Below are 15,756 nucleotides of genomic sequence, written 5' to 3'. Positions count from 1 at the left end.
AACACAATAGCACAAAGAACTTAACATCTTTCCTGTGTATAACTTAAACAATTGCAACAAACAGTTTTTACTGTTTACACACATTCAGTCAAGAAAAATGCAACACATAACCATATGATTAAAGAGTGACTGTCTGACCTCTTCAAAGTAAGTAGTAAACTAATATATAATATCCTGTAGGATTTCAAACAAAGCACTGAATCTATTATTGGATTGATTGTCACATTTCCATGATATGTATCGGGAAAAGTTTCAAACTGACATAATATATATTTTTAATTGAGAATGGTATGATGTATTGCCAAATTAGTTATATAAATTACATGTAACTCTGAAGGCTGCTCAAGTATTATGAAAGTGGTTCAACATTCTATGAAATTGCTCAGTCTTGAATGTTATTTGTAGAAGAAGAATAACAACAACAACAACAAATAGTTATAACGAAGTGTCCATCATGACAACATTTCACTATGGTGCCTTTTCGAAAATTGTCAACTCTGCAAAAACAATGGTTAGCACAAATTCACCACTCAGTATTCACATAATCTAGGGATGTGGGCATATTTACAGTGTTCATTTCTATGCTTTACTACTCAGTAATGCAAATGATCAACTTAAAATCGGAATCGGAATAGAAAAATATTGACTGTGCTAAAAAAGCGAAAGGAAATTGTGCACTGCAGAAATTCATCAGGGTCTCATCAAGAAGAATGAGAAGTACAATCCCAGGTAGAGGCCCATAATTACAGTGTTTAACAGCCCTCCACTCATCGTGCTCTTCTGGAGATGCAGTTTCTCACACTGTGTGACAGAAAGGGTTTGCTGTGTGTGTGGGTCAATAAATTGTTTGATTTCATTTCACATTTTTCTTCCTTAACTGATTGGAACAGAACCCAGCAGTGACTGTAGGCAGCTGAGAGGTTCTAACCTATTATTTGTTTGTGGGTTTTTGGAAAACACATCATCATCATCCAAACACAAACATCATGATATACATCGTCATGTGGTGGCCATGTACCATATTCACCATATTGTGTGTAAACAAGCCTGAGACATGAATGGAATGTTTAAATAAGTGAGGCCCTCCCTTGGAGTCTTAGGATGTTTGTCAAAATGCTCGATAAATTACAATCCTCCGTTTAATAACATTATTGGTAACACTTTATAATAACTACACACAATTCATAATTTATTAAGCATTTGTTACCTATTAGGTAATGGTTTGTTCACCATTAGTTATGTGCACACATGAATGAATCTCATAGGCAAAATTTGCAAAGCACTAATGACCAGGGGAACCGTTGTGGCTGGAGTAAGTCAACAAATCCCCTGAATGAGATCATAACAAGCCAATATCCAACCAGCACCAAATGATGTGCAGAGCCTGAGAAATGAGCTCATTAAATTCCCCAAAGTGCCACTCTGCATTGTTGTTGTGATGCCACCTACTGTAGCAGTAAGAAATGGTGAATCATTACCAGAACAATTAGTCTCCTGCATGGCAGAAAAAACGAGCTGTATCGCTCCCCAACAAACGAGGTCCGAAGAGGCAGAGTAAATGCTTTGTGCTGCAGTTGTTCCATAACAATTTCACGCGAGATAAGAAGTCAGTGGAGTGAAATCAAGAAATCGAGAGAAATTCATGTACACAAGCCAAATGATTTAGAGTTTCCCTTTTCTTCTTGACCAACAATGCTTGCGGGGCCCCCAGTCTGGATCAATGCGCCCTGTGTTTTAATGAATTTAAATTCTGTCGAGAAAGCAGCGCGGTGCAGACTGACCTCACATGAAGAGTCCCAGGAAGTCTTCTGACACTCATGGAGGCTGAAGCGCACAGAGAGACCAGGAGAAAGCAGCAGTGAGCTTTAGCACAGGCAAAAGGTATGTCACTCTTTAGCCAATAAATCAATGAGCAGCTTTATTACCTGTAAGAACAGAAAGGGTCTTCAGAGGGGTCGATACTAGCCAACAAAGAGTCACCCTCCCAACCCACTGTGACATTTGGCTCTGAGTCTGCAGCCAGGCATTACTGATCTAATGAGTGCCACTTGATATGCCTTGAAAGGGCAAAAATCAACTCTGACTTTTCCATCAAATAATGATGCAGTGTTAAAGAATATCACTATATTTATTCTGTCCGTGGGCACTGTAAATCACAATAGCAAATTCCTGCTGATCACAGTGCCTGGGATGATAAACCCAACACATACTGTATGTCATTAAAGGCACCCAGTGCAACTTTCGAGGCTTAAAGATAAACATTCAATTTCTAGTCTTTTTTACACGTAGTAAGTTTCAATAACTCCATACCATTACATACCGACATTCAAGCAGCAAAGATGAGACGTCGTTGTGTGGTGAGAACTGATAGAAAATCGATAACAACAACAATCGCCGCCATTTTCTTTATTTTTTTTAACCTGCAATAAATAAAGCAGGCTTCCAGTCAATGGAAAAATGGCTTCTCCCCAACGGCGATTGTTGTTGTTTACGATTTTCTATCAGTTCTCACCACACAACGACGTCTCATCTTTGCTGCTTGAATGTCGGTATGTAATGGTATGGAGTTATTGAAACTTACTACGTGTAAAAAAGACTAGAAATTGAATGTTTATTTTTCATTGAATGTTTACATAAAGTTGCACTGGGTACCTTTAAAGGCAGCATACCTCTCCATGTTTACAGTATAAACATTTTCTTTTCTTGGATGAAAATAAGTTAGAAATAACATAATTTGAAGTTTTTTTGTTCATGAATAGATATGAAAAGCAAGTGTGAAGTTGTAAGCTGTTACATACACCATGCCCATGTCTTTATTTAAAAATAATAAGAAACAAATAAACCTTATCAAATGGTGAAGTGACGATGAATGATGTTTACCGTAATACACCAAATGTATGAACTAGAATGCGTTTCGTGAACGAACTGCGAGAGTGTGCTTGCTCTGTGACAGAGAGAACAAGTGCCTATGAATTAACATGTATTTACATCTACTCAATCAGTGTAGTGGGGCCTTCTTCCAATATATTTTAGCAAGCAACCAAGCTCAACCATTATATTTTGGCTCCACTGACGTTTAGACATATGAGGGTATCTCAGAGTTTCGTTATACTGACTTACTGAGCTAAGTGAATTGTTGAAATTGCTATCTTGGTAAAAGGAAACATCTCTGCAACAATATTAGAATGAATGCGGTTACATAGCCAGCTTTACTTAAAGTTTATTGTAAGATAGGCCTATATGTTAGACTTAATGCAGTTAGAGTTAGTCTGTAGGTGTAGTATCAAACGTAAGCAACACTTTTACTGTATAGATAGAGAGCACGTGTATCACATTGGTTTATAGTCTGTCAAATTAGTTCTAGTTATTGGTGTTCGTTGCCATACAAAGTTAGTCTTCTCTTATAAGCCTAGGTAGTACATCTGATTAGAGCTAGCAACCATGAATTGCAGATTAAGGGGTCCCCTATCTCAGTGTTCATTTTGGCAGCTATTTTTAGATTCAGTCTTAAGACAAAAATGCATATAGTTTTAGTCACATTTAGTCATAGTTATCCTTCTTAGTTTCAGTCTAGTTTTCGAAAACTCATTACAATTTAGTCTAGTTTTAGGCACATTTAAAATTCCATATTATAGCCACATTAAACTCATTCCCTTACCTTCTCAGGCCCAGGGACCTCCTGTGTTGTGTCAACTGCATAGTAGTCTAGCTTGCAGTACTTACATTGTGGATGCAATTAGTCTCCAAGATACAGATCTCATGCCTACAGCTGAATTCGAATTTGTTTGTAATAAATAATCGAATGTGATGATGAAGTACGGTACGCAGCGTCTTAACTGAAGCTCAACTGAACTATTACAGCAGCTAGCTTGCCGCTAACGCTAACTGAAAACACATCGGAACACAGTGGCTAGCTAGGTAGCTAGCTGCTAATAAGTAACATATATAAGTAACACATCAGCAGTAATGAATCAAGTGTACTGATATTAAATGTACTACTAAATGTACTACTAACATGCCATTCTTAAATTAAAGCCAGTGACATGATGGTTAACGATTAACGAGTTAACGATGGATACCGACAATTAGCATACCTAGCTAGGTAGCATTACCATTGGATTTCAATGGCAGTTATGCTAGCTCTGGCTATCCAGTCAAAGGAGCCTTGTTTCTGGACACGTATCACTTGACGAGCGAGGGCAATACAGTCATCTGGAAAGTTTAAAATGATACTAAACGAAGGGAAATCTACTGTATGGAGAATTTTCTGCTCAGTAGACAATGCAGATTCTAATTAGGCTGGTGGATATGTCCAATGTAAGAAGTGTGAAGTTTTAATGAAATATGATTGATGCAACTGTCGTTCTCCATAACAACTTGGATTAACCTGGATGGCTGGATGAAGTTTCAGACCGAACGTCAAAGATCTTCAATGGTAAGACTTGTCGGTTGTGCCTCTGTTGGTGTCTCGTAAAACGTGAATTTTATTAAAGCATAGCGTGTGTATTGTGTAGCTATTTCATTCCGAGATTGCAGGGGAGTGAAATGCTCCGCTCTGCTGCTGGTATACAGACAGCCGGAAAGGTTAACAAACGGAATGAAATAGCTACACATTACACACGCTATGCCTTAATAAAACCCACGTTACTCACATACTGGTTAACACTATTAGAGCGGGTGTATAAACTGTACCTGAAACTGTTGCCACTACATTCGTTTTAATATTTTGCACTCTCTATCTAACCACTTCTGGCATTTAAGAGAGCTTCTCCTATGTCAACTGATCTAATGTCAGTTGGCTAGAGTGCGTGACGTCACAATGGCTCAACCTTCCCCATGTTAGTCAATGAGAGAAAAAGGGGATGAAAAAGAGGGATAAAAAAGGAGTGGCAAAGAGTATCGCCACGAAAAGTCATAGCAACCTGCACCGGATCGGGCCGGATGTTTTGGTGTTTGAATGGCGTCTCTAGCTCAAACGGGCGAGGAGGAGTTAGCTGCAAGAAAAACGGGGAGAATAAATAAATAAAGAAAACTTGACGATAACAATACTGTGCTTCCCTTCGGGCAAGCACACTAATAAAGAAAACTTGACGATAACAATACTGTGCTTCCCTTCGGGCAAGCACACTAATTAACAAACATATAATTGAGAGTATAATACTACTAATAACTAGAATGCGTTTCGTGAACGAACTGCGAGAGTGTGCTTGCTCTGTGACAGAGAGAACAAGTGCCTATGAATTAACATGTATTTACATCTACTCAATCAGTGTAGTGGGGCCTTCTTCCAATATATTTTAGCAAGCAACCAAGCTCAACCATTACATTTTGGCTCCACTGACGTTTAGACATATGAGGGTATCTCAGAGTTTCGTTATACTGACTTACTGAGCTAAGTGAATTGTTGAAATTGCTATCTTGGTAAAAGGAAACATCTCTGCAACAATATTGGAATGAATGCGGTTACATAGCCAGCTTTACTTAAAGTTTATTGTAAGATAGGCCTATATGTTAGACTTAATGCAGTAGTTAGACTGTAGGTCTAGTATCAAACGTAAGCAACACTTTTACTGTATAGCTAGAGAGCACGTGTATCACATTGGTTTATAGTCTGTCAAATTAGTTCTAGTTATTGGTGTTCGTTGGCATAAAAAGTTAGTCTTCTCTTATAAGCCTATAGTACATCTGATTAGAGCTAGCAACCATGAAAAACCTCTTCTGAAACTAAGAAGGATAACTATGACTAAATGTGACTAAAACTAATATGCATTTTTGTCTTAAGACTGAATCTAAAATAGCTGCCAAAATTAATACATCTCAGTGTTCATTTTGGCAGCTATTTTAGATTCAGCAGCTATTTTAGATTCAGTGCATATTAGTTTTAGTCACATTTAGTCATAGTTATCCTTCTTAGTTTCAGTCTAGTTTTCGAAAACTGAGCACACTACAACAGCTACATCCTCAAACGTTTTTCAGTTAACCTAATGATTCAAGGTCTCTCATGAATCATTACTCCCAGGACACGGGTTAATGTTAACTCACGCTATCGGCCACAACAAGTTAACCATTCTTTCAGTATAAGCAACCTTTGCATAGCCCCGCACAGCTAGGATAGCTCACGTTACCGTAGTAGGAATACAAGCCTTAGCTCACTTGACCACACAACTAAATTCATGAATTACTTCACAGGTTTACTTAACAACTTGAATTAAGGAAAATGATCCCCCGTTACGGCTAGCTGAAACTGCCAGTGGATACTCCCGTTACGTAGTGTTAGTTAGCCTTTAGCCCCGTACTCAGATGTTACAGCTGCTTAACACAGCTAGGATAGCTCTGCTTAACACAGCTAACGTTACCGTAGTGGGAATACAAGCCTTAGGTCACTATATCCACACAACTAAATTCATGAATTACTTCAAAGGTTTACTTCACAACTTGAATTACGGAAAATGTCGTCTCCAACGTTAACGTAACGTTAATTTATATGTTAGCTGCTACGGCTAACTATCAGTTTCCATTAAAATTTCAGTCAGTACACTAAAAATGCTGCCATTCAACTCACCTTAACGAAGTGGAAATACGGTAGCTAGGTTAGAAACTGTAGTTACTCTTATTCTTTCTCAAAGTTGAATTGAGAGGGACAGAGAAATACGGTTCCTCTTATTCTTTTTCAAAGTTGAATTGAGAGGGACAGAGAAAATGCGGTTCCTTGGATTTGGCGAGCGGAGGTGTCAGTGAGAAGCACAGCTGCAAGCCAGTTTAATGACCCTATTATGACGTCATAATGGCAGAGACCTCTGCCATGCAAGTCTATGGAGAAAAAAGGGGATGAAAAAGAGGGATAAAAAAGGAGTGGCATGGGGTACCGCCACGAAAAGTCATAGCAGCTTGCACCGGATCGGGCCGGATGTTTTGGTGTTTGAATGGCGTCTCTAGCTCAATCGGGCGAGGAGTAGTTAGCTGCAAGAAAAACGTACGGAATAAATAAATAAATAAACTAGAATGCGTTTCGTGAACGAACTGCGAGAGTGTGCTTGCTCTGTGACAGAGAGAACAAGTGCCTATGAATTAACATGTATTTACATCTACTCAATCAGTGTAGTGGGGCCTTCTTCCAATATATTTTAGCAAGCAACCAAGCTCAACCATTATATTTTGGCTCCACTGACGTTTAGACATATGAGGGTATCTCAGAGTTTCGTTATACTGACTTACTGAGCTAAGTGAATTGTTGAAATTGCTATCTTGGTAAAAGGAAACATCTCTGCAACAATATTAGAATGAATGCGGTTACATAGCCAGCTTTACTTAAAGTTTATTGTAAGATAGGCCTATATGTTAGACTTAATGCAGTTAGAGTTAGTCTGTAGGTGTAGTATCAAACGTAAGCAACACTTTTACTGTATAGATAGAGAGCACGTGTATCACATTGGTTTATAGTCTGTCAAATTAGTTCTAGTTATTGGTGTTCGTTGCCATACAAAGTTAGTCTTCTCTTATAAGCCTAGGTAGTACATCTGATTAGAGCTAGCAACCATGAATTGCAGATTAAGGGGTCCCCTATCTCAGTGTTCATTTTGGCAGCTATTTTTAGATTCAGTCTTAAGACAAAAATGCATATTAGTTTTAGTCACATTTAGTCATAGTTATCCTTCTTAGTTTCAGTCTAGTTTTCGAAAACTCATTACAATTTAGTCTAGTTTTAGGCACATTTAAAATTCCATATTATAGCCACATTAAACTCATTCCCTTCCCTTCTCAGGCCCAGGGACCTCCTGTGTTGTGTCAACTGCATAGTAGTCTAGCTTGCAGTACTTACATTGTGGATGCAATTAGTCTCCAAGATACAGGTCTCATGCCTACAGCTGAATTCGAATTTGTTTGTAATAAATAATCGAATGTGATGATGAAGTACGGTACGCAGCGTCTTAACTGAAGCTCAACTCAACTTTTACAGCAGCTAGCTTGCCGCTAATGCTAACTGAAAACACATCGGAACACAGTGGCTAGCTAGGTAGCTAGCTGCTAATAAGTAACATATATAAGTAACACATCAGCAGTAATGAATCAAGTGTACTGATATTAAATGTACTACTAAATGTACTACTAACATGCCATTCTTAAATTAAAGCCAGTGACATGATGGTTAACGATTAGCGAGTTAACGATGGATACCGACAATTAGCATACCTAGCTAGGTAGCATTACCATTGGATTTCAATGGCAGTTATGCTAGCTCTGGCTATCCAGTCAAAGGAGCCTTGTTTCTGGACACGTATCACTTGACGAGCGAGGGCAATACAGTCATCTGGAAAGTTTAAAAAGATACTAAACGAAGGGAAATCTACTGTATGGAGAATTTTCTGCTCAGTAGACAATGCAGATTCTAATTAGGCTGGTGGATATGTCCAATGTAAGAAGTGTGAAGTTTTAATGAAATATGATTGATGCAACTGTCGTTCTCCATAACAACTTGGATTAACCTGGATGGCTGGATGAAGTTTCAGACCGAACGTCAAAGATCTTCAATGGTAAGACTTGTCGGTTGTGCCTCTGTTGGTGTCTCGTAAAACGTGAATTTTATTAAAGCATAGCGTGTGTATTGTGTAGCTATTTCATTCCGAGATTGCAGGGGAGTAAAATGCTCCGCTCTGCTGCTGGTATACAGACAGCCGGAAAGGTTAACAAACGGAATGAAATAGCTACACATTACACACGCTATGCCTTAATAAAACCCACGTTACTCACATACTGGTTAACACTGTTAGAGCGGGTGTATAAACTGTACCTGAAACTGTTGCCACTACATTCGTTTTAATATTTTGCACTCTCTATCTAACCACTTCTGGCATTTAAGAGAGCTTCTCCTATGTCAACTGATCTAATGTCAGTTGGCTAGAGTGTGTGACGTCACAATGGCTCAACCTTCCCCATGTTAGTCAATGAGAGAAAAAGGGGATGAAAAAGAGGGATAAAAAAGGAGTGGCAAAGAGTATCGCCACGAAAAGTCATAGCAACCTGCACCGGATCGGGCCGGACATTTTGGTGTTTGAATGGCGTCTCTAGCTCAAACGGGCGAGGAGGAGTTAGCTGCAAGAAAAACGGGGAGAATAAATAAATAAATAAATAAATAAAGAAAACTTGACGATAACAATACTGTGCTTCCCTTCGGGCAAGCACACTAATAAAGAAAACTTGACGATAACAATAGACCCTTTTATGACCTACGTCATAAACGTTAAGCGCAAACATTCTGGAGGCAAAAAAGCGGCAATTTTAGCCATATTTAGTGACAGTGCAAGAGGATTTTGGAGAGATAAAGCTAAGGATTTATTCGTCTCGGTTTCTTCGTTAAAAAAATGCCATCTTGTTGTGTTGTGGGATGCCAAAACAGGTCAGCTAAAAAAAAAAGGACTGGTTAATGCAAACAGGCGTAGATTCTGGCTTCAAGCTATAAAACGAGTGGACTGGACTGAAGACATCATTAAAAATGCACGCATATGTGGGTCACATTTTATATCCGGTAAGTGAATTTTGTTTATGTTAGCTGACTTGAAATTGTGTTAGTTAAATCTGTGATAACTTAGTTGGCCAAAACAGCTCCCTAGATAGCTAATGTTATCCATATCTAACTTTAGCCTTGCAATTTTAGGTTAACTTAATGTTAACGATATCTAACAATTAACGTTAGCTAACCGTTAATGTTAGCTAGTTCATAGTACATTCATCTATTCATTTCATACAATTATACAATGATCGTGGGTTGAGTCTGTGCTTAATTTACTCTTAGGAGAAGCCTCAATTAACTACGAAAGCCCCGACATTGTCCCTTCGCCAGAGACCTGAAGCTAAATTGGAGAGGTAAGGCGTGTTTGCTCTTGATAAGTTAGCAGCCAACAGTGCCTGCAACCTAGAGCAGGTGATGTTAACTTATGGCATCAAAGCTAGCTATCCAAGGTAACATCGCCTGCTCTGTATTGCATGCTTAGAGAGAAATGGCAGTCAGTAGTTACCTCTATTATGTGCAATCTAATCTTACAGATTTTCAAAGGAATAAACTGCTATCTGAGAGATCTGTTAAATCACCTTCCCTATTGACTACAGATCTTTGCCCTGGTGAGAACACCATTTTCAATTCAATCAAACATGTAAAATGTACTTGTGCTACTCATTATTTGTGTTTTACATGTGTTGTCAGTAAAACTAATTCCTGTCTTCACATTAATGTCTTACAGTTGAAGATGAGCCCCATTGGAAGAGGATGCCATGTGCCCAAAGAAAGATTATGACAATCTGAGGCACATGTATGAACAGATTCAGGTTGAATATGTGAGCCTGCACCAAGAGTTTGGTGAAATCCAAAATGAAAACAAGAAGCTAATAGAAGAGCTTCAGAACAACAAGTATTCTTACCACTCAGTCAGAAATAACAGTGTACAGTTTCTTTTTCTCACAGGAATAACTACTATAATCTTTGACTGGTTATTGAAAAAACTAAAAGGCAATGTAGAAAAGTTTACTGAAATACGTACCCTGGGAGATCACCTACTGATTGTGCTTATGAAACTTAGATTGGGTCTCACTAACACTGACATAGCATTTAGGTTTAAAGTATCGAACAGCACAATATCATGCATTTTGAGAACCTGGTTACCGTCTATGGCTAAAGTGTTGAAACCACTTATAAAATGGCCAAGTCAGACTGCTGTTTTAAAGAACATGCCCAAAAGTGCACAGAGATTTTTATTGACAGACCTAGTAACTTGACTGCCCAGCCCCAGACATGGTCTACATATAAACACCACAATACAGTTAAGTATTTAGTTGGCATTACAGCCGCCGGGGCCATATCCTTTCTATCCCCAGGTTCGGGTGGCCGGGTGTCAGACAAGCAGATTACCAATCAATGGGATTTTTAGATCTTTTGGAGCCTACAGATGACATTTTAGCTGATAGGGGCTTTTTAATTAGAGAAGAGCTTGCCGCGTATGGTGCCACCCTGCTTATTCCAAATTTCACCGAAGGAAAAAGACAACTACCAGCTAATGAGGTTGACACATCACCACAACTTTCACTTGTAAGAATTCACATAGAAAGAGTTATTGGCCGGTGGAAGAATTTTAAAATCTTACAATCGGTCATTCCAGTGTCACAAGTTGACCTCCTAGATGATATAGTGAATGTGTGTGGTGCCCTCACAAATCTCTGCAAGTCTGATGTTTCCAAATGATATAAAATGTACTGTGTTTGCTGATAAATGTAATCCACAAATGATATTCAGACAAATAAATGACTATGTACTATACTGTCTTTATTAAATTAAAACTATTTGAACCTTGTCTTAAGCTCATGCTTTTTTACCTCTTTCACTGCTTTCTTTAAATTTGCACACAGCCGTAGTGGAAGTGGCTGTCACATTGGACACAGTGAATCATTTTACCATAGTCTGGCTTTTCACACTGTATGCAGGCTTGTGTTGTTTTACATGCTCCTGATGTACAAGATGCCCTCTCTGTCCTCCCCATCCTAACATAGAGCTCAATCTTTAACAGCACTGCTGCTGCATGGCTGCAACAAGACCCTATAGCCTGCAATGTCAGATAAAAAAAATGGTATAAGACAAAAACGAGTATACTAAATGTGGCTATCATAACACATATAAGTTGTATTGTAGCATAAATAAGAGTTACAAGGCTTTTTTTTGTTAGATGCCAAATAGCCTGGAAAATGTTTGAAACCTCAAGAATAGGTTTGGGCTTGGACGTACAGGAGACTTAAAAGAGTGTAAATATTAGCTCATTCGCTAACATTACAGTTGTTAACCGTGGTTGCAATGGTTATGTAGTTCCTACACGTAAACCTTGACGATGAAACGTTTATGATAAGGTCGACTTACTCTGCCATGCATGTGCAATTTAACGTGAAGCGGTAGCGTTGGTGGGTTTGTTGATAAAAACATATGGTTTATACATTATTGTCTTTGTTCCTTGTCATTGGCTTGGTAGCACCTCAGATTTTAGGACGCAGAAATCATCTTTGAGGTCGCAGTACTTAATATCCTGGAGTGGCCATGCCCGCAGACAACGTAGTTATAGGCATCGAGTGACTTGAATGATCGTAATGTATCTTTTGTGTAAACACTGGGTTTTTCTATTAAGTATGTATAAATATCTGTCCATTTTGATGGGTCAACTATCCAATCCGTGATCTAATATGGATCGGGAAGTTGGATTCCATAACTTAATGTCAATTTATTAACGTAACTTCCGAGATCATTAGGATAAAGCGAACGCAGGTATGAACTTAAGCCATTTCTTTTGCCCCCAGAATGCGTGCGCAACCTAGAACGCTGAGCATTGTTTACCAACGGCGAAAGGGTCTATACTGTGCTTCCCTTCGGGCAAGCACACTAATTAGCCTTACCTTCTAAAATGTTCTTCATACTTCAAGGCCAACTCTGTGGTGAAAATCTCTCTTTAAACAAGGAAATCAAGGAAATGTCTTACTAAAAGAGCTGAGTGACTAGAACACTATTAAGGTGTTTAAAAGTTTTCAGGACATATGTCTGAAAAGCAATTCGATGCAAAGAATGGCCATCATTTTTACAAGTGTGTCACGGGTGGGAATGAAAGAGCTCTGTAATAACCAAGATGGAAGTGTCTAGACTGTATCCATTTATGCACTGCTGTGCCATTTATGCACGGCCCCTCATGCTTCATCCACATGTCTCGCCTCTCACAGTAACTAACCTTTCTTAGCAGATGCACTCTGTATCCCCCTCTTTCCTATGTGTTCGATCACTTCCCACCTCTCGACTACTCTAGATGAGCTGACAACCAAACAATGCACTACCATTTGATGGAAAGACGTGTGTGATAGCATAGCAGCATCATATTGATTTCCACTACCCCACCACTTGAAATGCTCATTTCTTGTCACATATGTTGCAGACCTGCAGAGGATGTGAAGGTGACAGTATGCTTGGGTATTAATGGTCTTCCGCTGGAAGAGGCACATACATGTGTATGATATTCGATGAGATAGATGAGAGTTAAAAAAGAGTAAAAAAGAGCGGCACGTGATGGTTGAATGTGAGGACAGAGCAGGTGGGTAATGTATCTGCTGCGGCGGTGTGTAAGTCAAAGCCCATAGCTCCAATGTGTGTGCTGGAGACAACAACAGCTCAGGTGCCTTTGTAATGTAGGGTCTGAATGCGGAGGATGATTAAGCATTCCAATCCTGCAACACATGAAGAAAATGCCTTCATAGGAAACAAAAGGTGAACAAAAAGAAATGAGAGTGAGTGTTGGCGTGTGAGATAGAGACTGAGTAAGAATGAAAGAATGTGAGAGAGAAAGAGAGAGAGAGACAGAGAAACAGAGAGAGATATATGTGTGTAGGACCACACATACAGTGGGGAAAATAAGTATTTGAACCCCTGCCGACTTCGCAAGTTTGGCCACTTGCAAAGAAATGTGTGATCTAGAATTTTAATGGTAGGTGTATTTTAACAGTGAGAAACAGAATATCAACAAAAAAATCCAGAAAACTGCATTTTATAAGATTTATGACTTTATTTGCATTTGATGCAAAAAATAAGTATTTGAACCCCCAAGCAAACAGCAAGAATTCTGGCTCCCAATGGCCAGTTATGTGCCCAAAAAGCACACAGATTAGTCCTCATCAGTGGTGGACGAAGTACATGTACTTAAGTACTTAAGTGAAAGTATAGATACCTGGTGTAAAATATTACTCCAGTAAAAGTAGAAGTAGGAACTTTGAATTTCCACTTAAGTAGAAGTATAAAAGTATTTGCCTTCAAATATACTTAAGTATTAAAAGTAAAAGTACCTTAATGAATTATGGTTCTAATGGCCTTTTATCATTTTAACATCAAAGCTCAGGGTCAATTAACTGATATAAGATGACAATACTACTGTCTATTTAAAAGTGTGCACAAAACATTGAAAGCTATCTTTTGCCATTAGGTAAGACAAAGTGGTTATGAAATACAAGAGAACAATTATTTAATTTTACATTTATTTGTAAATGAGTTGCACATTTAATTATACAAAAATGTGAAGTTAAACATAAGCTCCTTTACTATATCACATCTGTCTGTCTGTGTTACCCTTAAACTCATAATTCCTGATTTATGTTTCAAAGTATGATAAAAACCATTACAGGAACTAGTTCCACAAAATCAGAGAATGTGGTGTTGTAATAGTTTGTGCTGGAGACTAGTGATAGCAAGGATATTCCATACACAACCCTAGGTACAAAAACAACACTTGACCTAGTTATGCTAGTTTCTGCTGAAGACTAGTGTTAGCAGTGATACTCCCTACACAACCCTAGGTACAAAAACAAAACACTTGACCTAGGAACTAGTTTTTGCAGAAGTTGCACAAAATTACAGAGCATACCGGTCTGCATCGAAGACTGTAAAGAAGTATGTAGTGATACCTTTACCGAGGGAGTTTGTCAAGAACTGCATGATAAAAGTTTGCGACATCTTGTGCCCTTATAAAAGGCAATCATTTTTAAATGTGAGCCTGAGCAGAAACTCCGTTGATTGTGTATGTTTCTTCCATCATTTAGCGTTACGTAGGCTAAGCTTGAGCATAAAACAACCTCAAAATGCAGCAGAATTCAACGTAGCTCACGCTCAACGAACGAACCAAACTGACCAAACCGAAAGGACTTAGCGCTAATCCCTGATTGGTGTGATTGTGAACTCACTCTGACCTTTCATTATTTGATTCGCTTTGGGGAAAAGGAACGAGTGGATACTAAATGTAATGGAGTAAAAAGTACGAATTTTCACTTTGAAATGTAGTGGAGTGAAAGTATAAAGTCTAACCAAATAGAAATACTTGAGTAAAGTACAGATACATAGATATCTTACTTAAGTACAGGAACGAATTACATTTACTTCGTTACTGTCCACCACTGGTCCGCATTAGGTCTAACAAGGTATACCTGATCTCAACTGGTGACCTGTATAAAAGAAACCTGTCCAAAGAATCGTACTTCACACCTTCAACCTCACCACCATGGGCAAGACCAAAGAGCTGTCCAAGGACGTCAGAGATAAGATTGTAGACCTGGACAAGGCTGGAATGGGCTACAAAACCACCGGCAAGCAGCTTGGTGCGAAGCAGATAACTATTGGTGCGATTATTCATAAATGGAAGCAACACCAAACAACTGTCACCCGCTCTAGGTCTGGGGCTCCATGCAAGATATCCCCTCGTGAGGGATCAGTGATCATTCGAAAGGTGCAGAATAACCCCAGAACTACACAGGGGGAGCTTGTGAATGATCTCAAGGCAGCTGGGACCAGAGTCACCAAGAAAACCATTGGCAACACACCACGCCGTAATTTTTTGAAGTACTGCAGCACTCGCAAGGTCCCCCTGCTCAAGGAAGCGCATGTACAAGGCCATCTGAAGTTTACCATTGCACAGTTGAATGATTCTAGGGACGATTGGGAGACAGAATATGGTCAGATGAATCCAAAATCAAGCTCTTTGGCATCAACTCGACTTGCCGTGTTTGACAGGGGGGGGGATGCTGAATATGACCCAAAGAGTACATCATACCCACCATCAAGCATGGAGGAGGAAACATTATGCTTTGGGGCTGTTTCTCTGCCAAGGGTACAGGACGACTCCACCGCATCAAGGGGACTATGGATGGGGCCATGTAACGTGGAATATTGGGCTTGAACCTCATTCCCTCATTCCCTCCCAT

Source organism: Sprattus sprattus (assembly GCF_963457725.1).
Source record: "Sprattus sprattus genome assembly, chromosome: 2".
Classification (NCBI taxonomy): Eukaryota; Metazoa; Chordata; class Actinopteri; order Clupeiformes; family Clupeidae; genus Sprattus; species Sprattus sprattus.
The sequence above is the reverse complement of the archived record's forward strand: the minus strand, read 5'-3'. Positions refer to the sequence as shown.